The sequence below is a fragment of the Theropithecus gelada genome, chromosome 3 (assembly GCF_003255815.1).
Source record: "Theropithecus gelada isolate Dixy chromosome 3, Tgel_1.0, whole genome shotgun sequence".
In the NCBI taxonomy this organism is placed as follows: domain Eukaryota; kingdom Metazoa; phylum Chordata; class Mammalia; order Primates; family Cercopithecidae; genus Theropithecus; species Theropithecus gelada.
The window spans coordinates 124065014-124080673 of NC_037670.1; positions in this window are offsets into that span (position 1 = coordinate 124065014).

Here is a 15660-nt window from a genome sequence, read left to right on the forward strand (position 1 = left end):
AACCCAGAGAATGGTATATTTTAAATGTCAAGAGAAAAAAATAATATTTCAAGGGGGAGAAAGTCAGTTAATGGGTTCAATAATGTTGACAGGTCAGTGAAAATAAAATGGACTAAGAATACAGGCTGGATAGTGCAGTGTAAAGTATGATGGTGAATTTAATAGAAGCGTATTTTGTGAAAAATCGATTAGAAGATTTAAGAGCATATGGGAGTAGGGGAAGTGGGTACAGACACAATACATTCAAGGAATTTTGGTACACAGGGAAAGAAAGAAAGGAGATACAAGTAGGATTTCAAAATTTTCAAAAGCCATTCTAAAGGTAAAGGATAATTTGGGGGATGTTTACACTGGAAGTTGGGAGACTAGTTGAAGGTGTTGCTGATTCAACCGAGCAACAGTGAAGGGCCGCTCTAAGGTAGGGGCAATAGTAATGGAAAAGAAAAAATGGGGTTGAAGACCATGTAGAAAGAAGACAGAGAAAGTGATAATTTGGATGTGTGGTTAATGAAGACAGGCAGGGCAAATTAGTATTTTTTGAAAATCTACTATGGATTTCATGTTATGTGCTTTTATATATTATATAGACAAAATGGATGAAGTGAGAGCCTGCATATTTGCCACAGGGAGGAGCCCAAGCCAGAGCAGAGGTGCAATTACTTCTGTAATTGAGGGATGGGAGCATTCATGTGGTGGCAGATTACCATTCAATCTCCCCCCACAAATCTGTGAATTTAATACTGCTGCCCCACTGTATTTTTTTTTTTTTTTTTTTTTTGAGATGGAGTTTCATTCTTGTTGCCCAGACTGAAGGTGTAATGGCACAATCTCAGCTCACTGCAACCTCTGCCTCTGGGGTTCAAGAGATTCTCCTGACTCAGCCTCCCGCATAGCTGGGATTACAGGCATGCGTCACCACGCCCGGCTAATTTTCTATTTTTAGTAGAGATGGGGTTTCACCATGCTGGTCAGGCAGGTTTTGAACTGCTGACCTCAGATGATCTACCCACGTCGGCCTCCCAAAGTGCTGGGATTGCAGGCATGAGCCACCACACCCAGCTGCTGCCCTATTTTTATAGAAGAGGAACTTGAAGATCAAATAATGTGTTTTACATGCCAAAGAACACCAGTTAAGTAGTCCAAGAGCTGTGTTTAAGCCAGATTGTTTTGGCTTCAAAATACACAGTTTTCTCATTCTAGATAGAATTCCTTCAATAGAACTAAAGGAGCAATAGGACTACAGGATTTCTGGCTTGACCAGTTAGGTAGCTAGTGGGATCATTAACGAAAGTATGCAATATTGGGTGGAGGTAAAAGATGATGTGTGCAGTTTTGGGTATGACGGTTGTGAAAGACCTGTGATGTAAGCAATTAGATATGCACAGAAGCATTTGCACATGCCACTCCAGAGATCGAAAGATATCTCCTCTGATGTAGATACAGAGTCAGAGGCATTCATCTAATCTTCCAGTGAGAGGGAATAGAATTATAAGAGAGGAGGACTTACACAGAACTTTGGAGATTAACCATCTTTTAACAGAGGCAAAAGGGCTCACAGAGGAGACCAAGACTAATCGGATAGTTCAGTACACCATCAAAAGAAATGATTTTCACAGATGGTAATAGAGAAGAGAATTTCAAAAGGATCTAGTACTTAACAGGAAAACGCAGCAGTTTATTTAAAAATGTGCATTGAAACATTTTCCTTGATGTTGGAAATTAGGTCATCAGGGATCCTTGAGAGAAAAGCAGTTTGTTGGAAGGATGGAGGTAAAAAGGAGCATTGGAATTTATTAGGACTACTCTTTCAAAGAACTTGTCTGAGAAGGGAAGGGCATATAAAGAGGAATATAGAGTCATACACCATTTGGATTTTTAAAGATAGGTTAGCCTTAAATGTAATTTTATTTTTATGGTTATTTTTAAAAAATCAAGTGCTAATTATGTGTTAGTGTTCTTGCACTTTATACGAAGTGTTGTGTTTCCTTCTCACAAAACAATTTTTGAGGCATCCATGAGATAACTCTCCTTATTTTGAAGACAAGCCTAGTAAAGCACAGAAAGGTTAAAAACTTGCCCAAGATTAACTAGCTAGAGTTAGAGCCAGGATCAGACCCGGGAAGTCTGACTCAAGAGCCGTTGTATGTAACCATTGCCTCTTGAGTAAGAGTTAGGAGGGGTAGAGACGGAAAATCCTGGAGAAAGAAGACAAAATGAGTGGAGTGAGAGCCTGAGTGTCTGGAACAGGGAGGAGCTCGAGCCAGAGCAGAGGCGCAGTTACTTCTGCAGTTCAAAGAGGAGAGCATCAGCGTGGTGGCAGATGTTTCCAATGTAACTAGAAAACTATTTTTTTCTGCACACAAAATAGCTAATGTAAATATATAATTTTTCCTAACAGTTTAATTTTTTTCAAGTTTATTTACTTTGTAAGCCATTTTTTTTCTTTTGTAGAAAATTTACTAAATACTAAATACCTATACTAAATACTGGTAACTATCAGAGAGACTTTGCATTTTCTGTTCAATAGACCAGTCTGTTCATGCATATTAGTTATTGTAGCTTTATTTTACATTTGATTTATTTATAAAACAAATACTGAGCATCTACGCTGTGCTCGATGTGTTGTTTTGATATACATGATGAGTAAGATCAATAGACACATACATGCTCAGACCCCCACTTACAGTGTATTCCAGGGATCAGCAAACTTTTCTTTACAGGACTGTAGAGTAAACCCTTTAGGCTTTATGGAGCCATTCTGCTCTGCTGCAATCACTCAACTCTGCCACTGTAGCTAAAAGCAGTCAGACAATATGTAAATGAAGACTGTGGCTGTATTCTGACAAAAATTTATTTATAAAAACAGGCATGGCCTGCAGGCTGTAGCTTGCTGACCCCTGTTCTAGGCTGGCAATACAGTTATCTGGATGATGAACTGTCAAATAATAGTGAAAAAATATTTTGGAAGTGACAATGGAGATTTAAGAAACTTTACTTCTTTTTTTCTGACTGAACTCTAATTCCATGATGTTTGTGGTTAAGGTAGAGTAACAGACATCTTGGTTTGTCCCAGGCAGTTCAGGTTTATGCCTATGATCTCAGCCTTATGATAAACAGAACCACCCCACCACGCTTTTCACTCTTTGAAATTTTCCAGTTAGTATGATAAACTGTACAGTTGCCCTAAATTTAGGAGCTAAAAAAAAATCTTTCTCAATAGGAAAAAGAAGCAGATCTCAATTAAGGCAAAGCTATGGCAGGAAAATATAAAGGACATATAGGATTTTCTTTACTGAAGCAGGTTTTCCAGAGGCCATATTAGGAAAGGGTGGGAAGGGAGGAAAATTGGAATTTTTATTTATTTGGGTGCATTAAAAATGAAGGGGAAATAAAAGGGAGAATGGGAAGTAAAGAGAGTCTGGGAGAGGAATTAAAGCGATACACTGTTTTATTTGATCAATATTACATATGGAATATTAGTGATAGCTTGTTATGTCTCCTTTAAGAGAAGCCTAGCCGAGATTCTTGTTTTATACCTACTAGGAAGCAAGGCAAGTTTGTTCTTCAGGCAAAAGTTCACAGAGGAAATAATCTAATGAAAGAAGCTATTCTCAGAATATTTACATTCCTATTTTCTAAATGTAGTTGGTTTTCAGAAAACATCTAGAGATTGAGATAAGCATTCAAATTTAGAATGTTTATCCAAACCAGGTCTTTAAAGCTACACTCATTATATGTATTTCTTGTTGATTTGTAAGTCCAGTGTTTTCTCTCTACCTGCTGCCTCCTCTTTTCCTAGCAAGAGCAAATATCATCTCCTTGGTAAAGTTTTCCTGGTATTAGTCACTCTATCTTCTGTACTCCCCTATGACACTGAACTCACACATATACTTAGAAATAGATTTGCTATGAAGAAAATGATGCTTCAGTTTCAGGGTAAGCTCCTTTGGAGCCCTTGCCATGTGTTCATATGAGTATATGCTTTTGTGACTTTAGCAAATGTAAGAGTTTTTTAAAAACTGCCATTGGATAAGTCACATTGCTTCTCCTATTTAACACTCCCTAGTGCCTGTGGTCTGGGGGAGGCTACAAGCATTTCTGGGATCTAAGGCGATACACTGAGCATGGAATTAGGAGGTTGTGTTTACGTGCTTTAAGTCATTTCCAAGTGCAGTTGTGTTACTGCTGGCCTAGCAGTTCATGTAGAAATAGTTTCCAGGAGGACTCCTGCTAACTCCTCTGCTGGTTCACTCAGCTTTTTGAAACACCCAAGAAGTGCAAGTCAAAGGTTACGTGATGGTTTGCAGGTATCCTTTACGCAAATTTATACATATGAAAGAGAAAGAAGGAGGATGCAGGATTTGTCTTAGGGGTAGGGAGCTTCCTTAGCTGAGGTCACAGCCTTCTCTGGGAAGCCCGCATCGTGTGACTAAGGCAGGAGAGGTAGACGGCCAGCATGGGACTCTTCCATGGGCTACCACTGGCCTGGCAAAGGCAATGTTAGGACTGCTTGGCAATTCCACTCGTTCTGCAGCCCAGTTCTGCTTCCTCTCTTTCCCTTTCACAGTTATTACTCTCTAAGAAACATCTTATACTCCAGTCTCCTCCTCAGCATCTGCTTCTGGGTAATCTAATTTATGACAATGATCTTGGTTTGGCAAATTCTGTTAAAAATAATTTTCAGATAAAAGGTAAAATTATGATTCTCATGCAGATGTAATCATGAACAATATGTTAAATAAAGTGTTTATTTTACTCATGGTATTGGGAAACCAAGCAGATGTTAAAATTGATTTAAAATGAAAGTTAAAACAGCCAAAAGTAATATAGCTATTTAGACAAATTGCAACAACCTTTAGTGGCTATAAATGACTTCCCACAATTAAAAATTAAACATAATATTTACTCTAATATTTGCTTTATTATTCAAACATATGCTTTCTAATAGAAATATAAACCTAATCAGACTTATTTAAACAATTACATAGAAAAATATGATCAAATTTAGTATCCTTGAAATATAAGTACTGAATTACATATTGACTAAACTAAAAGCATGTGGAATATAGATAAATGCATGATAATTTAGAATAATATTGTCAACATGTTAAAAATGTATATAATTGTGTCTGACCAGATATTTCTTCGGGACACAATTCAATTTTCTCTTGCTATAGGATTACAAATTCACAAATGGGATAAGGTGTCTATTGAGTCATTTTCAAGTCCAATTAAAAAGGTATAAATTCTGTCATAATTAAAACTTTTAGAAAAACATGTCTCAAGTCTTCTGGAAATTTGTGGACTTTAATATTTTATAATATTATTGCTTGACTTTTCCAATTCAAATGTTTGAAGTGTGACAACAGATCTAAAATGATTGATGCAAGTAAGTTTAAATGATGTGTTTGATATTTTAAGGGAGCTATTTATTCCTCACAGTCGAGTGATGTGTATGGGTAGTTATTTGTACAAATTTTTCACATTGAATGGAAGAATAGAGTCCTTTGTATTCAAGAAGATATTTGGGAGCCTAGTCTAAAGATACAGAATTGCTCTAGGAAAACACAATAGAAAACAGGCTGTATTGTTCTTCCTTAAAGAGTACAAAAGACAATCAAACAAGTGAACTAAAGTATGGTAATTATTGAGAATGTTGATGATACCCTTAAGATTAAGCCACAGAAAATAAATGTTCCTCTGTGGGTAAGTTTTCTGAAAAATCTATTAAGGGAGGTGGCAAATTCCTGCTTTCCACCTTGCACAAAGCAATCCATTTGTGTAATCTACCAAATCATATTTCTTGATTTAGCTTATAGAGCATGGAAGGCACAATTGATTACTGAATAGATAACAAATAGATGTGACAAAAAGAAAAAAAAAGAAAGAGGAAACAGCTAAAATGAAGACAATAAAGATGCCATTTGCAGAAGAGCTCTGACTCGTCCAGATTTGAAGAAGCAGACACCTATGCATTCAATTTAGTTTACAAGGCAGCCTCCAACAACGAAGATGAATTAAAGACTCAGGGAACAAATGCCCTTGATGTTAATTCCTTTACAGTTATCATTCTCTGTAAAACTGCTTAGAGATTGGACAGATGAGACCTAATCTTTTTATTCATGTTTTTGTAATTTTAAAATCAATTGCTCTCTGCTGCTGCTCAGATACTGACAGCTAGATCCATATTTTAAATGATGAGAGTCTAGATTTTGGAAGAAATATAAGAAACAAAGCAAAAACCATTATTCTAGATTAATACTTTTTAAATCAGGAACTTTAATGGCCAAACAATCACATTAGAATTTATCATTATAGTTTTAGAATAGGGAATGACTTGCTAGCATGTGAAGTACCCTTGCGTTGACCTCAGATGATAAATCTTTTTTTTTTTTTTTTGAGACGAGTCTCACTCTATTGCCCTGACTGGGGTGCAGTGGCGCAATCTCGGCTCACTGTAGCCTCCACCTCCTGGTTTCAAGCGATCCTCTTCTCCTGAGTAGCTGGGACTACAGGCATGTGCCACCACGTCTGGCTGATTTTTAGATTTTTAAATTAGAGACAGGGTTTTGCCATGTTGGCCAGGCTGGTCTTGAACTCCTGACCTCAGGTGATCTGCCTGCCTTGGCCTCCCAAAGTGCTGGGATTATAGGCATGAGCCACCGCGCCTAGTCGCAGATGATAAGTTTTTGATGACTGACTCTATTATTGATGAAAATATTAAAAGGGTTTTGTACTGGGTTGTAAAATGTCATAATCCCACTCTTTAGATCAATAGAATAATGAATTTTAGTAATTATTTCACACAGGTACTGGAAACTCTCTTAAGTTCCTTCCTTAAAGAAAAAAAGCACATTATCTAAACCAGCTAGTTCATGCTGTCTACTAATTATGATTATTAACATGGTCCTTGCCTTAAGGATAAGTATATAATATGAGGACTAAGAAATTTATTAGGCTCATGCATATGCGTATTTACCACAAACACAGTGACGTGACCCATTTCAGGCAATGAATTCATAAAGGCATCTTATTTTTGGGATTCCCACCAGCCCTTTAAATTTATTGAGTGGCAATATGTCATCCCTTACTCATCCCTTACTCATGGATGCACACTTACACTGAACTATGACTTGATTTTTCTGGTTGTTTTTGGTAATCAAAATCCCTATGCACATTTACCCATCTCAATTCCAAAATTAAGCAAACTTCATTTTTAGTTTCTTCTCTTCCTTCCAGTGATTTCTTGTCTTGTCATCTTGCGGCTGCCTTTGCTCTCAATAACTCTGTCTTATTTAAGGAATAGATTTTTTAGCATTTCTTTTGTACTCGTGACTGTGCTAGGCCATGGGTGTTCAACAGTAAACCAGACACATGGTTCTTTCCTTCAAGGAGTTTGCAGTCTGCTCAGGGGAAAAACATAATAAACATTTCAAAACAAACTTACATAAATAATTGTCATGAAATAAGCAAATGAAAGAAACCTAAATAAATTATTGTCATGAAATATGCAAATGAAAGAAACATGTACAAATCTATGATTATTTTCCCTCAGGAACACCCAAAATCTGATGGTACCTCTGCAGATATTCCCATTCTAACCTTGTGGAAGAAGCAATGCTCCTTATTCCCCATGGTACAACTAAAATTAAGTTCGAAAGTTTAACCAAGTTTTACTGAAGGTCTGGGAATACTTGAATGTATGGGATAGAATGAGAAGCCCCTCCTGAAGTTTTAGAGCCCGCGGGACAAACCCTATTTGCAAAGTCCATACCTGTTGCTGGCACGCTTCAAGAGATGTAGGGTTCGTTTTCACCCATGTGAATCTGCAGTCATTTCTACACCTTACCATCTAGGCCCAACTGCTCTTGGACCAAGAGAGGAATAAACATTTTCCAGTCAGAGGCCAATGCCTTGGATGACTGAGTGTAAGTCTATCCTTTTTGTTCCAGGAAGTGTGCTCTCAACATTAAGAACTAATCAAGACACAATAGCTCACATCAAGCATCCAAAACCCAGATTATTCAGCCTTTAATAATACTATTCTTAGGACAAAAACCACTTACTCTGAGTAGCTTTTCTCCAAATCTAGTCCAATTCCTTGTTGGAAACTTCATTGTGTTATGAGCAGAAGAGGTCAGTTTTGTGTGTCCAACCTGTTATTGATTTAGACAAATACAGCCTTTCGGGAACTTCTTGGGCAAAAACACATAGATATCTCAAGAACAAATCATGATCTTCAGTTACAGATTGACCTAAATTCAAATTTTAGTACAAAAGATTTTCTCAATATTGGGAGCACATGCAATTTGAATTTATACGTGGATTCAAAGCATCTGATTTTAAACCAGCTTATCAACGATCAGGACTTGTAAGAACAATTTATAGGGAGTTGCTTTATCAGTTCTTGTCTACAGGGTATCATCAAAAGTTCACTTTTAAGGCCGGGCGCGGTGGCTCAAGCCTGTAATCCCAGCACTTTGGGAGGCCGAGACGGGCGGATCACGAGGTCAGGAGATCGAGACCATCCTGGCTAACATGGTGAAACCCCGTCTCTATTAAGAAATACAAAAAACTAGCCGGGCGAGGTGGCGGGCGTCTGTAGTCCCAGCTACTCAGGAGGCTGAGGCCGGAGAATGGCGTGAACCCGGGAGGCGGAGCTTGCAGTGAGCTGAGATCCGGCCACTGCACTCCAGCCTGGGTGACAGAGCGAGACTCCGTCTCAAAAAAAAAAAAAAAAAAAAAGTTCACTTTTAAGAAAAAAGTAAATAATTTCCTTAAAGATATTTAATTATCCTCCTAAAAGGGTAAAAACTGCTTATAAGTTCCTCAAATCATAATTTTTCCAGTTCAGATCCATCAAGTACCTGATTAACCGTATTTGACTCTAAGCACAACTGTGCCATGTAAGGCCTGAGTTCTTATCTTTTTACCTCTGTGCTCTAGCATCTAGTCAGTGACTGCCTGCCAACATTTAATAAAAGCCTGAATGAATTACCTATCAATTAAAGTTCAACCACTTAATAGTTTTATGACTGGGCCACTTATTTAACCAATCAAAGGCTCAGTCATGTCATCTCTAAGTTTGCAATGGGGTTATCGGGAGAATTAAAGGTCTAGCATGTCATTAGAGCTTGCTATTGTTATTATTGTTGTTTTTAATGAATTCTATGACTCTGATTAAAGGTAGATTCAGGAGCAGTGGGCTCCAATCAGGAAACAGAGAATCAAGCTGAGAAAAGGTCCAATGAATCAGTAAAATGATTTATTCATGTTGAAAAACCATAGACAGGAAACCACAGGCATAATGACAGGTTCTAAATGTGACTGGACTGAGGTAATCAGGAAACACTATTACAGCTAAAGACCTTCACACATATTCTCTTTGTTATGGAGTCTTAGATTTAAAAAAATTATTTATTACTATTGTCTAGCAATGGGTCCACCCTTTTATATTAGTAGGAAAAAGACATATTGGAGATGCTTTGAAAGGTGGCCTTATACAAATAGATTTTTACACTTGCAAACAAGCCCCAGATCCCGGGTCTGTTATTGTTTTTCACAATTTCAAACCAATTTTTCAGGCAAATTTTAATGAACATATGAAATGTCACCTATAGCAATATATTAGTGATAGACTGCTGTTTTGAAAAATACCTGCAGACAAGGAGAAGCTTTCTTTATGTCAAATGTATTACAGTTTTCTTCCTCTTACTACTTCATTTCAGTTTCCCCTGGAAAATGTCCTGGAAATGTATGGAATAAAAAATGGATGATTGGGTAATGGTTACCCAACAATGTTAATACACTTAATTCTACTAAATTGTATGCTTAACAAGAGTAGAAACGGTAAATATTATGTTACGTATAATTTAAAATACCACAATTTTTAAAAATGGATTACTGGGTATAACAGTAATAGATTCATGTATAAATATGATTGTGCTAAATAACAAAGCCCACATTTATTTTTATTTTTTAGAGACAGGATTAGGTAATGATGGGCAGAGAAGTGATAGAGGGCATCAACATCTCCCTTTTTTCTCTGTCTTTCCAACATCTCTCTTCTTTCTGTCTCCAGCCAGCTTCCATCAGCTACCCCTGTCTGCTCCACGGACTCCAACATCATAAACTTTGAACAGTTGGGGTCTTTTAAAAGAATTAATCTGAATCTTTTAACAGCTATATTTCTCTGGCTGGGATGAAGGAGTGAGGCTTTAAGTTATCCCTGTGAAGCTCGATGAAATTTTTGGTTAGTACATGGCCAAAAAATGAAAATATATTTAAATGCCAATATTTTTGCTCCTCGACAGCTGTAGAGACAGGGTTAGGGTTTGCTTTCTTTTATCTTTTAAGAGATTGGGTCTCATTATGTTGCCCAGGCTGGTCTCAAACTCCTGAGCTCAAGCCATCTTCCCGTCTCAGCATACAGAGTAGCTGGGACTGCAGGCACACACCCCCATACCCAGACTCGGTTTACAGTTCTGAATGTAAAGAAAAATTTGTGCTTCAGTGGAAAACTACAGATTATTAGGCCCTAGAGAATACCTCTTCATGTTATCTGATTCTGATTCTTTGGAAGCTATTTTACCACTGTGTTAAATGTAGATAACTGATAATAATGCAAAAAAATTATTGTCTACAGATATAAGAAATTTTTCCTTTCTGGAGAGACGTTTACTGCAATTTTCCCTCCCCTCCTTCTGGAAAAACAGTTTTGCACCCATCTGCACATTTACTTCAATATTCCTGATCTATAAATGCATCTGTTCATGATTTCTTGTTTGAACCAGTTATAATATCTGCCTGTTTTTAAAAATTGATTGAGTTAAATAACAATGAACAACTGTTTATTTTTATATCTGTGTGAGCATCATGATTTTACCATTGTGTGAAAATTATCTGTTAACAAGGACAAGAAAAGATGTTTATTTTCCTTTAAACATAAGGGAGAGAAAAAGAGTATGTTTATAAATTTGTCTTTTATCATATTTGAAATTATATTTTGTAATAAAGATTGTATTATTAACTGAAACATATATAAAAATGTTGAGTAGTTTTCTCAAATCCATATTGTTTTTGGAGCCCTATTTTAGTACAAAATTTATACTGTGGCTCATCTGTTAACTAAAATTCCAAAAGATTGTGCAAAAATGAACCATAGGTAGCATCTTACATTTTTTTCTACAGAAAAAATTTTCCACAGTAACTAAGGAAAAAAAAGTGTGGCACAGATTTTGACAAAAGCTCATTAAGTAAAATTTAAAGTATTTTCAATAAAATATGATTAGTAGATTTTAGTTCCAAATAAAATATGCTCCTTTTCTCATTTAAACATTTTATGGATGGTGCAAGTGTGTGTGTGCCCATGTGTGCAGACAGAGTGCGTGGGGAGACATTTTAAAAATCACTGCATTTCAAAAACACATGCTTTAGCTTCTACAGTGTCTTTAATGAGGACTTTTGAGATGGATTAAACATTTCCTTTTGACTGTAATGCTGCAAATATGAAAAAGAAATCATGTTATAACTGGATATGTCAGAGAGGGAAAAAAGTAGCAATAGGTGTTGCTATCAGAAATTTGTTTACCTGTGTACCTTGGAAAACATTCACTGGCTGGCTAAGATTTCTAAATATTGCTAAATATTTCTAGCAAATGTATGCTTTTAGCATGCTACATCAATGAAGAGATCTGGAGGCACTGGTTGAGACAGTAAATATTGACAATAATCTACAGTGAGTTTTATCATTAACTATGTCACTGGAAGGACCCTCATCAAACTCTTTCATTCTCCCAAGATATGTATATTAGTCAGTTCTCCAGAGAAAGACAGCCTATATATATATGTGTTATATATGTAACTCCTATATATATGTTTATGATTATATATCTCCTATATTCCATATATGTCCTATATATTCCACATATATATACTATATATTCCATATATATATATGGAATTGACTCTTGCTATTATGAAGGCTGAGAAGTCCCAAGATTTGCCGTTGGCAAGCTAGAGACCCAGTAGAGTTGATGGTGTAGTTCTTATTTGAAGGCTGGCAGGCTCAAGGCTCCAGAAGAGCCGATGTTTCAGTTTGAGTCCAGAGGCAGAAAAGAACTGATGTTCCAACTCATCACAGGCAGACAAAAGAATCAAGCCTTTATGTTCTCTGTGGTCCATCAATTGACTGGATGAAGCCCGCCCGCATAGTAAAGGGGAGGTCAATCCCCTTTACTCAGTTTACTGATCCAAATGTTAATCTCATCCAGAAATACCCTCACAGACACATCCAGAAATAATGTTAGAACAAATGTATGGGCACTGCATGGCCTAGTCAAGTTGATACATGAAATTAACCATCAGAGTAGGTTAGCAAGGCTCAGGGCCTGAGAGATTTTGTGTTAACACATCTTTAACATGTTCCTAGAAATCTATTTCTCTAGATAGAAGGGATCTAGAATGTTCACTTGCACACAGTGTTCCTAGTCCACATTAGCTTCTACACATTCTAATGTGTATGCTTTGGTGATCTGGGCTTGGAGTTCTGGTAGGGTCAGTTGGTCATGTATTTACATTTGATTTTGAACGAAGATAATATTTGCTTTCCTGTTAGTCCAGAGTTTCTGAAATCTGTTACTTCAATTCCAGAAACTGTTGATAAATAAAATAATACTTTAGCTGGGAAATAATGTAAAGAGGGTAGGAAGTAAAGATTTTCTCATCTAAGTGGAGAATTAGGACCACAAAAAACTATATAATATGATATACGGATATTAACAAAAGTGAAAGAATGAGATTCAATATTTATCTTTTATTCATATTATATAGTGCCCTCGGAACTTCTTATAAATTGAATCAGTTAATTCTCATAATAATCCTATTTGGTGGGCTTTGTGATTCCTAGTTTATGGAAAAAAAAATTGCCTAAGAACCATAGTTGAAATTGGTACCCTGGTTTGTTTCATTTCAGATGCACTATGTTCTTCCCACTTTATCATGACTCTCACAGGATCTATGGATTCTGCATTCTCTATCATTGCCTTTTCCTTTTTCAAAACGTCAAATATGAAAATCATGAAAAAGCTAAATATTTTAATGTGTATATTATTGTTTCCACATTTCATAAACATTCAAAATATTCTTTAATTTGGAATATTTAACATATGAAAGTATGCCATCTTCAGATTTGTGTGTGGGGGGGAGTGTATGTGTGTGTGTGTGTGTGTACCTGTGTATACATATATCTATATATATATGTTTATTTTTGTAAACTTAGTTGTTGTGAATACTTTCTAGAATATGGATACCACTAGATTAACTGGTGAAATTAAGATTTTTGACTTACAAAATTGAGGAACAGAACTTGTATCCATGGTGACTTCACGAATGTGCCGACACCTGGCAAAGCTCACTGGGAAACATCTTGTCAGCCTCTTTCAGAAATGCACATGAAAAGAGAAACAGGATAATGAGAAATTCATTGAAAAGCAACTCATGAGTAATAGAAAATTTAAAAAGTACAACTGAACTCATATTTATATCCCATGTGCCAGTCACTGTGGAAGCAATGATGAAAGAAATATGATCCTGGCCCTCAAAGAGCTAATATTTCCTATAGGGAGAGATAACACATACATAAAAATCACAACGAACATTAAAAGTGATGGGCACTGTAAATAGAAACACAAGGCAAAAATGTTCTTGAGGGGAGAAATTTGAATCGAGGCTTGAGTAAAGGTAATATTTCTGAGGGAACATGGGTAGGTGGGGCAGTGAGAAATAATGTGAATAAGTGCCCTGTGGTGGAGGTGAGTCAATCAGGAATGTCGCATGAGAGGGCTGCATCCCCCACTACCAGCCCTCCCACTGACTGGTATGTTTAAGAGTTTGAAGTAATTTGACCTTCATGTGGTTAATTCCAATAGATGAATTTTAGTTATTCTCTCTGATGTGTCAGCAGACATTGAGACTTAATCACTTCCTGCATTTAGAAAGGCTTCCTTCCTTTAGCTTCTTTGTCTCTTCTGTCTCTGAAAATTCTTATCTTCAATAGCTGCCCTCAAATTTACACGTCTGTCACATGTCTTCTCCAAGCTCCATTTGTCTCCTCTAAGTGGTTCCATAGGCAGATAAAAGTTTTTATACCTGAAATTGAAAATAAACATGTTCTTTCTCCTCCTCCTCCATTGCAAGCCTGGAATCACTCCAGTTCTTTTTCAAAGCAAATAGCATAATCATCTAACTAGTTGCTAAAATCAGCAATTCAAGAGTCATCCTTGATACCTCTCTCTCCCAGATAACACCGGATCCAGTGCATCCAAACTCGTGTCAATTTTACCTCCCAGCTATCTCTCAAATCCACCTCTTCTCTCTCCCTCCCTCATTGTTCTTTAACTAGGCTGGCTTATTTTGGTTTCTAGAATGTACCTTGCTTCTTTTTGCTTCGAGGATTTTGCACATGCAGTGTATATTATTTGGAATTTTCTATCCCAACCATCCCACCATTAAAAACCATTATTGTTTTCAGACCACAGCTAAAATACAACTTTCTTTCTTTTTTCTTTTGTTTTTTCTTTTTTTGAGACGGAGTTTTGCTCTTGTTGCCCAGGCTGGAGTGCAATGGCTCTATCTGTGCTCACTGCAAACTCCGCCTCCTGGGTTCAAGTGATTCTCCTGCCTCAGCCTCTCGAGTAGCTGGGATTATAGGCATGCACCACCAAGCCCAGCTAATTTTGTATTTTTGGTAGAGATAGTGTTTCTCCACGTTGGTCAGGCTGGTCTCCAACTCCCGACCTCAGGTGATCTGCTTGCCTCAGCCTCCCAAAGTGCTGGGATTACAGGAGTGAGCCACTGTGCCCAAATACAACTTTCTTGATGATGATTTTTTTCATCCTCCAGATTAGAATTTTTTTCTTGGTTATATCTTCTCATAACTCCTGTAGTTCTCCTTTGCATCAGTGTCACAATTATACTTACAAGGTTAATTTTATAATTACTTATCAAATTAGTTCATTAGTCACCAGTAGGCTATAAATTACATGAGGGAGAGAACTGGCTGTCTTGTCCTAATGCATAATAGAAGTTAAATATAAACTTGATGAATGGATGGCAGAATGAATAAACCAGAGGCAGGGAGGCTGGAAAGGAGGCAGTAATTTAGGCTTGTATTATTGCAGAAGTAGGTAGGCTGGAATAGATGGAAAAGTTTTGAGGTAAAAAATGCATAACACAAACTTAGCAACTAAAATATAGTTTTGAGGAATGGTTTAAGAACATAAGATGTGTTTACTTTTTGGATGCAGGGATTTAGGCGAAGGGAGAATCAAGGAGAACTCCTAAGTTTCAAGGTTGGTTGTTCATTGACTCTTTAGTGTGAGAAGTGCTCAGGGCTGAGACCAGAGGCCAGGGAATATCAACAGGAAGGGGTTGAGGGCAGCAGCAGAACCGAGAAAGGATAAACCCAAGGGAAGAGAAAGTCTTCATTGTGAATGATATAAGTATACTGTTCCTTATAAAGATTCTGCTCTATATAATTATTTAATTAATTATTATGGACTCATAGATTCCTATTCTATTCAATAGATTATAATAAATTTATATGATAATTTATTTTAAGGATGAAATTATCCCAGAAATGGCCACTGGGAGCCCTTTCAA